Raw genomic sequence first — 10774 nt, forward strand, 5'->3', positions numbered from 1 at the left:
AGTCGTAGACGACTCATAGCAACCCTATGAACGATCGGCCTGAGCACTCTTCGTACATAGAGTTTCCGAAGGCAAGCCTTTTCGGAAGTGGATGCTGCTCCTGCTTCCAGGCTGTTATATATATACATATATATATACACATATATACACATATATACACACATGTATACACACATATATACACACATATACACATATATACACATATATACACATATATATACATATATATACATATACAATTTTTTTTGTCTTCTTGTGTCGGGAGCATTTGCTTTCTTGGTGGTTTCCCTTATTTATTCCATCATTACACTTTCTTCCGAAGCTGTTCAAATAACTCTTCATCAATATATGTATTTTTTTTTCCTGGTTCTCTACCTCTAGGTTATTCCCTTTATTTGCAGCTTCCATTGTTTCTTCCATAATTTGTAATTTCATCTGTAGCTGTTTGAATGTCTCTATATCAACATATATTATCTGTCTTCTTGACTCTGGGATATTCATGAATACTCTAATATTCTGGTGTGTTGTTTTTTATTTGTTTTATTTTATTTTATTTTATTTTTGAGAAGACTTAATTTGTTGGGTTCCCTTCCCCTCCCTGCCCCCCCACCTCAGTGTTTGAAGCTGCCTGCTGCTTTTGTGACAGTATGTGAAGATTTTCTTGATAAATATTAGGTCATTTCTATTGTGTTTGTGAAAGTTGGTGGTGGTTCTTGCCTTAAAAATGTTACTAATGAGTTGTCAAGTTAAAATGTTTAGTCTATGGAGTGAGCTACTCACTCTGGTGTAAGTCCTACCTGGAGAAGTTTGCCTTTCCTAAAGTTCTTAAGGTTCTCTCTGTCCTGCACTGCAACTCTAGAGGAGTCTTGTCTTGATGTAGTCCCCTGACACCGCCTCTATAGGCCTTCTTCATGTATGAAGTGGCTGAATGGTGTGAGAACAGGTGCTCTACTCAAGCAGTTTTTCATATACCTTTTCTCCTGGAGCTTAATGGATTTCTTTGTCTCTGGAGTAGCATGAAATTAGATATCAGGGTTGCCACCTCAAGCAACTTGTGTGCATGGGGTTTCAAGTTAGCCCCTCTCTTTCATCCAGAAAGCTATGAAAATTCTTTCTTTTGCTTGAAGTTCTGTATGCTAAAGTCTCTTGTCCTGTTTGGTCCCTGGGATGTCTCCACACCTATGGAGGCAAGGACCTCCAGATGGAAGGATTTATAATCCCAGGGACACATCAGTCCTGTATCCCCAGAAGCAATGGAGAATGCTTGTTGTTGCCACAGAGCCTCAACTCCCCTTACCTTTTTTCCACCTGCTAAATGTTCTTCTTTGCCTTTCCTGTGGTGAAAGATCAGAATTGCCCCCTGAGGGAGCTTATATGCAGAGGCTCAAAGGTCAGGCCTCTGTCACAGAACGCAAAGAAAATTCTTTCCTATGCTTATACTTCTGTATATTGAAGTCTCTTGTCCTGCTTGATCCTGGAATTGGCCTGCAGCTCTGGAGATAAGGACCCCTAGAGGGAGCAACCTATAACTCCAGGAACACCTCAGTCTCCTCCCCCAAAAGCAATGGAGAGTGCTTACTCTTGACACAGAGCCTCCCCTCCCCTCATCATTTCACCTGCAGATTAGTATCTTGTTTGGGTCTTCTTGATAGTGGAATTATTTTAAGCCATTTCTGATTGCTGCTCTCAGCTAGATTTTGGCTAAAGGCAGAAAATACCAGAAACAAATTTACTTTTGTTTTTTTAACACTTGACTGTGAGGATCATTTTATATATATAGATAGAGATAGAGATACAGATATATATAGATATATAGATATAGATGATATAGATTAGATATAGATATAGATATATAGAGAGAGAGAAGGAGGAGAAGAAGAAGAAGAAGAAGAAGAAGAAGAAGAAGAAGAAGAAGAAGAAGAAGAAGAAGAAGAAGAAGAAGAAGTAGTAGTAGTAGTAGTAGTAGTAGTAGTAGTAGTAGTAATGTCAGGACATCTAATTGTGGTTATACTAAACTTATACATAGATCAAGAAGAAACTGTCCAAATAAAATAATGGAGCACTGGAAAGATGGGCATTATGTTTGAATCCCTTCTCCATATGTATTCAATATGTATGCTTGGAAAATTGTTTGAGAAACTTCACTGTATTGAAAAGAATGTGGCATTAGGATTAGATGTTTGTCAACAATATATGTTATGCAGATGACACAATTTTACTTAGAGAAATTGAAAAAGACTTGAATAACTTATTGTGGAAAATAAAAAAAAATTACCGCTTTAAATGTGAGTTGCTTCTCAACATCAAGCAAACACAAATTTTCATAATAAGTCGTGTCATGATAAATGGGGGAAAATTAAAGTTGTCAACAATTTTATTTTACTTGGATACACATTCAAGACCCAAATGGCAGCAGTTTAAGAATTTAAAAAATGTGGTGCATTAGAATAATTTGTTACAAAGGACCTCTCCAAACTTTTAAAGAACAATGAGATAATTTAAAAAACTAAAGTTTATATAATCCGAACTGTAGTGTTTTAATTTATTTCATATGTATATAAAAGTCTGAGAATGAGTAAAGAAGACCAAGGACAAATCTCTGCCTGTAAGCTGTGGTGTTGGCAAACATAATGAAGAGCCCATGAGTAGTCTATTATAAGCAGGGTGCACTTTAGAGGCAGGTAAAGCTTTAGACATGCTACCAGGAGGGACTCAGACTTAGGAAAATACATTCTACTGGGAAAGGTGGAGGGTTAGTGAAAGAGAGAATGAACTTAAAGAATATATACTGGCATGCAGTGACTTAAAATGGACCAAGCATGGAATAAGTCATAATGATGGTGTAGTATAGGAGAAGAATAGGGCAATGTTCAGATCTAAAGATGATTCAAAATAGGGCAAGGTTTAGGATGACTCAGAGCTGTTATTCATAAGATCACTATGAGCCCTGGTATATTGGGTGGTACTCAACAGCACTAGGGATATTATAACTAATGTCAGGTGGATCTTGGCTGAAAGCAAAGAATATCAGAGGAATGTCTATCCATGTTTCATTGACTAAGCAAAGGCGTTTGACTGTGTGGATCACAACAAGCTGTGGCTGACTCTGAGAAGAATGGGAATCCCAGAACATTTGATTGTGTTTCTGCAAAACTTATACTTGGACCAGGAGGAAGTCATCAGAACAAAGTAAGGAAACACTGCATGGTTCAAAATTAGGAAGGATGTGCATTAAGACTGTGTCCTATCTCCAGTTATTTTCAATCTACATGCAGAACAATTTATCCAGCAGGCTGGGTTCTATGAGGAGGAATGTGGCATCAGGATTGGAGGTAGACTCATCAAAACTTTATGTTATGTAGATGGCACATCCTTACTTGCTAAAACTGAGGAGGACCTGAAGCTCATGTAGAAGGTCAAGGACAGGGGTCTTCAATATGGATTGAAGCTCAACATCAAGAAAACAAAGATTCTTACCTCTGGGTCGATTGGTAGCATTATGATAGATGGAAAGAAGATTGAGATTGTTGGCAGCTTCAGTTTGCTTAGCTCTATAATCAACACCCATCATACTAACAGCCATTAAAAAAAACCCAGGAAATTAAAAGATTGATTACATTGGGAAAGTCAGCTGTCAGAAGCTTCTCCAACGTACTGAGGAGCAACAATGTCAGTCTGGAGATCTAGGTGTGCCTGATAGAGGCCATGGTCTTTTCCATTACTTGCTATACATCAGAGTGCTGGACAATGAATAGGGGTGATAGAACAAGAGTTGATGCCTTTGAGGTTTGGTGCTGGAGAAGAGTATTGAATATACCATGGACTGCTAGGAGAACAAACAAGTTTGTCCTGGAGAGAGTGAAGCCAGGCTGGTCCTTGGAGGCGAGGATTCTGAAGCTTTGTCTGACATAATTTGGGGATGTTGCAAGACAGGATCAGTCCTTGGAGAAGAACATCATGCTTGGGAGGGTGGAGGGACAACACAGGAGAGGAAGACCCTTGATGAGATTGATTGATTTCATCACTGGAGTAATGGGGACAGCTGTGTGAGAGACAGTAAGGTTGGCAAGAGATAGAGCAAACTTTAGGGTTGTTTTACACAGGGTCACTATAAGTAGCAAGCAACTCAATGGCACATAACAACAAAAACAACACTCGTGATTTTTGCGTATAGTGATTTGCACTGATAAACCAAAGATCGTCTCTCTAAAGATTGTTTGAATGAATTAATGATTTGCCAAGTGTTCTACAGGAAAAAGATGGGCAGTCACCACATATAATTTATGACCTTTGAAACCTGATGAACTGTTGTTCTAAGTCAGCACTAACTCCACAACAGTTTTTCTTAGTTAAGCAGGTACAAACTGGAATATCTTGACTGGTTTGGTTAATTATAAATATATTTTTCTCCAAAAAAATGGTGCACTTTCATAAAAATAATTAATGTTATTCATATCCTTCCAGTTCCTGGTCATATGTACTGACCCATCTTAGGGGGGTAGTTAAAGTTCCCCCATTTTTTTCTAGAAGTTATTTATCTATTGGTTTCAACAAAGCCGAGTGGAAACATACAGAAATGACAATGTGAAATTTTGAAGCCAAGCTATGCTAAAAATAGAAATTAACTCTGGCTTTAAACATGAACATAGTGCTTTTGTATTAATTAAGTACCACAATTATTTCTTTCAGAAACATTTTAGTGTTAAAAAAAATAAATACAAGCAAGCATCGAATTTCTAATTGTGAATTGTACTATCTTTGGTTTCAATTAATTAATGTACTGTTTATTGAGTTTTATTTAAAGTGAACTGTTTACAAAACTCTAAATGGAAAAAAAGTTTAATTCTCCTGGAATTCAGATTTCTAAAGAGGGTGAATCAGAGTTGTATTTTCTTTCTATACATGTTCACTCTACATGCTGAGCAAATTATCCAAGGAGCTGTACTCTATGAAGAGGAGTGTTACTTAAAGAATGGAGGGAGATTCATTAACAACCTGTGTTATGCAGATGACACAACCTTGCTTGCTGAAAGTGATGAAGACTTGGAGTAAAGGATCAAGGAATGCAGCCTTCAATATGGATTGCATTACCATGTCAAGAAAACAAAGATTCTTACCCCAATACTAACAGGCGATGTCATGATGAATGGTGAGGAGACTGAAACTATCAACAGTTTCACCTTGCTTGGATCCACAATGAACACCCTTGGTACCAGCAGTCAGGAAATAAGGAGATACATTGCATCAGTAAAATCTGCACTTAGGGAACTCTCTGAATTATTGAGGAGTTTTTATGTCAGTTTGAAAACTAAGGTGCATTTAATTCAGAACACATTATTTCTGATTTCTTGCTATGCATCAGAAAGCTTGACAATGAATAAGGATGAAAGAAAAAGAATTGATGCCTTTAAGCTGTAATATTGGAGAAGAGCATTCAACATTCCATAAATGGCCAGGAGATCCAATAGCTATGTCTTGAAGAGGGTGCATCCTGAGTGCTCTGTGGAAGAAAGGTTAATGAGGCTTCACCTCACACACTTTGGACATGTTAGGAGCGGCTGGAGAAGTACATGATGATGAGAAGGGTGGAGAGTTGGCATAGGAGAGGAAGAAACTCAACCAGGTGGAATGACATGGTAACTGCTGTAATGGGCTCTTTCTTGTCAGGAAGTGTGAGGATGGCACAGGACAGAACAGGGTTCAATTCTTTTGTACATAGGATTGCTATGAACTGTACTTAACTCGACAGCACCTAACAACAACAACAACAACATAGCACTTGGAGTTACTTGCATAGATTATTGCTTGTCAGTGTCATTTTGAACAATTAATTATCCCACTTTATTTTTACTTTTTTATAATAAGAATTCAATATATTTTCCACTTGGTACTGATAGTGTTTTTTTTTAATTACAAATATCTTCTCCAACCACAATACGGAAACAAACCTAGCTTCTTGGCTGACCACTGAGATCACCATTACCTGACTAGGCACAATTACAATTCAATTAGAGACCATCAGAAAATTTGCTAAGTTGGAATAAAAGTTGTTGTGATCTATATCTAAATTATCTTTATAGTCCGTTAAAATTGTGAGACAGTCGTTAGTGGCACTAATAATTATCCAAAAATCCAGCTCTGAGCTATGTACTAAAAAAAAATGTACTGCAGGTAAGGATGATGGATAGTGGTAAGAAGAGGGAACATGAAGAAAAATGAAAAATCCTTCCCTTAACAAGCTTCAACTTATAGAAAATTCAGGGAGACGAACATGTAATTATAATCTGTGACCTCTAGAAGCAAGAGAAATGCATGAAAATAGCTTCCTATTTAAAATATGTAGGAAGACTTTCCAGAACTAATAATATTTAAATTGAGTAATAAAAAGATAAATTCTCTAATTATTGAAAATTTAAATTCAAATTCCTTACCAAGACAACACTATTTTAAAAGACACACAAGATTTTGAAGTCAGATAAAGTCAAGAAATTAATTTTAAATGCATCAAATTTATGTATGCAGCTTCATTAGAACTGCTTTTGCATTTCTCTTTGAAGTTAACAAATTCATTCTCTAATCTCAATGTCTAATTGTTCTGGGGTGTATATTGGCTAATTCTCTTTCCTTTAGTTCAACACACATTTATTAAACTTTTATTATATAAAATTACACTCCAAGATCTATGGTGGAAAGAGTGTGTGTGTGTGTGTGTGTGTGTGTGTGTGTGTGTGTGTATGACTACAGAACATGTTGAATATTGCCATGCACTGAATTGTGTCACCAAAGATACATGTCACTTAACTAAACCATGACTTTCAATAGTTTGAAGAGTTAGGAAATATGTACTTTGGCGGTTACATAATGATATAATCTCAAAGTTTTGCAGTAACATAATCATCTCAATGCAAGGAAATTGTAAAGGAATTAATTTGGAATGCAAGATTCAGGACTTAGCCCTTGTTTAATGTAAGGAGAGTCCTCACAGAATGTGGCTGCATTGTCTCTTATCCTACAAGAGATAAACGGGAAGAGAAGAAAGAGAGAGGGACTTACTACTACCATGAAAGGAGAGTGGGGAGCAGTGTGTACCCTCTGTACATAGTGTTCCTACCTTTATATCCACCTAGGTCCACAAGTATCTGGAGCTGAAATAAGGATGACAGATGAATTTATCCCTTTGTGTTGGGACATTGGACAGGACCATTAATTATCCCTTGAATGGCCAAAAGAATGGACAGATATCTTGGGAAAAATGCAGCCATAGTGCTCCTTTATGGCAAAGATAGCCCAATTTTGTCTCTCATACTTTGAATATGTTGCTAGGGCAGGAGAAGCATTGATGCCTTTGAACTGTGATGTTGAATGCTGAAAATCCCATGGGCTGCCAAAAGAACTAACAGATGTGTCTTATAGAAGGTGCAGCCAACAAGCTTCTTGCAGGCAAAAATCATAAAGATTCGTTTCACATACTTTGAGCATGTTTGTTGAGAATAGACATCGTGTTCAGAAAAGTGGGTGGTCAGTGAAACAGAGCAAGATCCATAACAAGATGAATGGACACGGGGACTGCAACAATAGACTCAAGTGTGTCAGAGTTGATGAGGATGACAAAGGATAGCACAAAATTTAGATAGGTTGTTTACAAGGTCGTTATGAGTCCAAATAAACTCAACAGTACCTGACAACAATAGCAACAGGACAGTAGGAATGTTGATGCCAAATCACATGAAAATAACTCAGAAGCAGAAGCAAAAAAGACAAGGGCTTTCTTCCAGATATGACAGAAAAAGTCTTGCCATAGAGCTGACATCCTGGACTTGGAAAACTCAAGTGATAAATAAATTTCTATTTCTGGCATAGTTGTATTAGGTGAATAAAACATGCATCATGAATATACTCTTGACCATAATCTTAGAGAATTGTATCTAGTGGAAGGTAATCTAAAATTTTAGTATCAATAAGAAAAGGTCGTTCGTAATATAGTGGTTCAGCGTGAGCCACCTGGACATTTTAACATCTGAGACTTGAAAGAAAAGTTAAAGAGATACTGATCAGGAAAAGGATAAAAGGTATTCTTGAAGAGAGGAAAGAGCAGAATCAGGGTGAGTCTCCTCCATGAGCTCCACCAGCCACAGTTAACACTCCCACCAGCAACAGGAAGTACCAGAGGCAGAGTGCGATCCCTTCTCATTGAGCTCCCCAGTCACAGCCAACTTTCCTGCCAGCTCCGGAACCAGAGAAGAATAATCTGTTGATGCTGTAGTTGTTAGGTGTCGTCAAGTTGAATCTGACTCATAGCAACTCTACAAATTTGAACCCATGTCATCCTCACAATTTCTGATACACTCAAACCCATTACCACAGTCACTGTGTGAACCTATCTGGTTGAAGGTTTGTCTTCTTTTCTTTTGCCACTCCTCCACCCTCCCAAACATGATGTCTCTCTCCAAGGAATAACCTCTCCTACAAACATGTTCAAAGTATGTGAAACAAAGCTTCATTATCTTTGCCTCCAAGAAGCACTCTGAGTGCACATTCTCAAACATACCTGTTTGTTTTAGTAGTCCAGGGGATTTTTCAGCATTCAACACCATATTTCAAAATTTCTTTTCCTTTCATCCTTAGTCCTTGTCCAACTCTCAGATGCATAGTAAGTGACTGAAAAGACCATGGCCAAATTAGGCACACCGTAGTCAGTGCTGAGTCTGACATCATTACTCTTCAATAATTTGCAGTCCCTAACTGTAAACTTTCCTAGTCCAACACGTCTCTCAACCTCCTGACTGCTAATATAAAGTGTATTGATTGTGGATACAATTAGAAAGGGTGAATTTCCCTCCCAGTGATCTCCCCTGCCAAGGCAAAGTTTCTCACCAGCCACAGAATCAGAGAGAACTTCAGGTAGGATGTGTTGCCCTCGCCTTTCCTGGAGTATTGAGCTCCCCAAATGATGCAAGTCTTTTTGTGATTCCAGAGGGGAGAGAGGTTTTCAGGAAGGGTTAGTTGCTTTCTCCTCTCTCTGATGGAGGTCTCCAGACCCAGGACAGGCTAAGATCTTTTTCAGGCAAGAAAAACTCTATCAAAGCAAAGGCAATGAAGAAACAGACTATTTCACACCACACACAAAACCAAATCAAAATATCAGATTCAGATGGCTGATAGACATAGAGGAAAATGCTCAAAATCATTGACAATAAGAGAGATGCAAATCTAAACCACAATGAAATATCATCTCATCCCAGTAGCAGTGGCAAAGTTTAACAGGACAGCAAGTAATAAGTGTTGTATAGGATGTGGAAAGATACTATTATACATTGCTGGTGGGACAGTAAATGTTACAACCACTCTGGAAGGCAGTTAGCCATTTCCTCAAAAAGTTAAACATAGACATTCCTTATAATCCAGCTATTCCACTGCTTGAAATATATCCAAGAAAACTATAATTGAGACACAGGTGGAGATTTGTATAACAATATTCATAGCAGTGTTATTGATCATCATCAACGAACATGAAACCAGCCCAAATGTCCAACCACAATCGAATGGATTGAGAAAGTGTTGTAATTCTAGAATTGCAGAAATTCACATGATGGAACACTGTGCAGCATATAGGAACAATGATTTTGAAAATCACTGCATGACTCTGAATTGGACAGAATTATGCTAAATTAGCTAATTCAGTCTCATAAGGACAAATACTTTATAAGACCATTATTGTAGAAGTAGAAAGATAATTAGTAAAATGTGTATGAGGATCTGAAGTGAGGAGAGGGTAGGAGGAGCACAGGGGTGAGGATGGGGGTTTTAATCCTAGGGCCACACAATTTGGTGAGTGGAGGGAGAGGTGGGTAGAATGATCTGGTGTGAAAAACGATGCATGTGAACTTTTTAACCAAACCAGTATAAAAAGAAAAAATTTCTTTAAAAAGATATATCACCCCCAAAAAAAGTGAGCAAAGTCTGATCAAACTTCTGCCACAGAATTCAAGAGATCATTCAACGGTGGAATATTTTCAGTAGATGACAAAAAACTCAAACAATTACAGTAATCTACAAGCAAAACCTGTATTCTTCTATTGTCCAAAGGGCTTTCAGAGGCCTATTCTTTCAGAAGTGGGCTGTCAAGTCTTCTATTTAGTCTGTCGTAATCTTGAAGTTCTTTGAAATCAGTAAAGGGTTGTGTTGATTGTTATTGTTATGTGTTGTTGAGTCCCTTGCAGCTCATAGTGACCCTATGCACAATAGCTTTCAATCCTTCTCTACCCTGAGTCAATCTCACTGTCTCCCACACTCCTGCCCTCATCACGCCAGTTATTGTGTCAATCCATCCCACCCAGAGTATTCCCCTCCTGTGTTATCACTCAACCCTTCCAACCATATTATCTCCTTCAAAGATAGGTCCCTCCTGACTATACCCTCAAAATATGTGAGACAGAGTCTCAAAGTCCTTGCCTCCAAGGAGTAGCTTGGTTGCACTCTCTCCAGGACATATGTGTTACTTCTTTTGACAGAACTAATGATAGTCCTGATGATACCTAATTATAACAATGATAAATGAGAACACCAATACCCAAACTACATAGTAATTAGCAATACATGGATCAGCCCCTAATATAAATTTGTTTGTTGTTATGTGCCGTCGAGTCGTTTGCGACTCATAGTGACCCTATGCACAACAGCCCTAAACTCTGCTCTATCCTGCACCAACCGCACTGCCTCTGACACACCCATCCCGATTACCAGTCACCGAATCAATCCATCTCATAGAGGG

This window comes from Elephantulus edwardii, unplaced genomic scaffold, assembly GCF_000299155.1.
Source record: "Elephantulus edwardii isolate Elephantulus edwardi_28Jun2011 unplaced genomic scaffold, EleEdw1.0 scaffold00240, whole genome shotgun sequence".
Taxonomy (NCBI): Eukaryota; Metazoa; Chordata; class Mammalia; order Macroscelidea; family Macroscelididae; genus Elephantulus; species Elephantulus edwardii.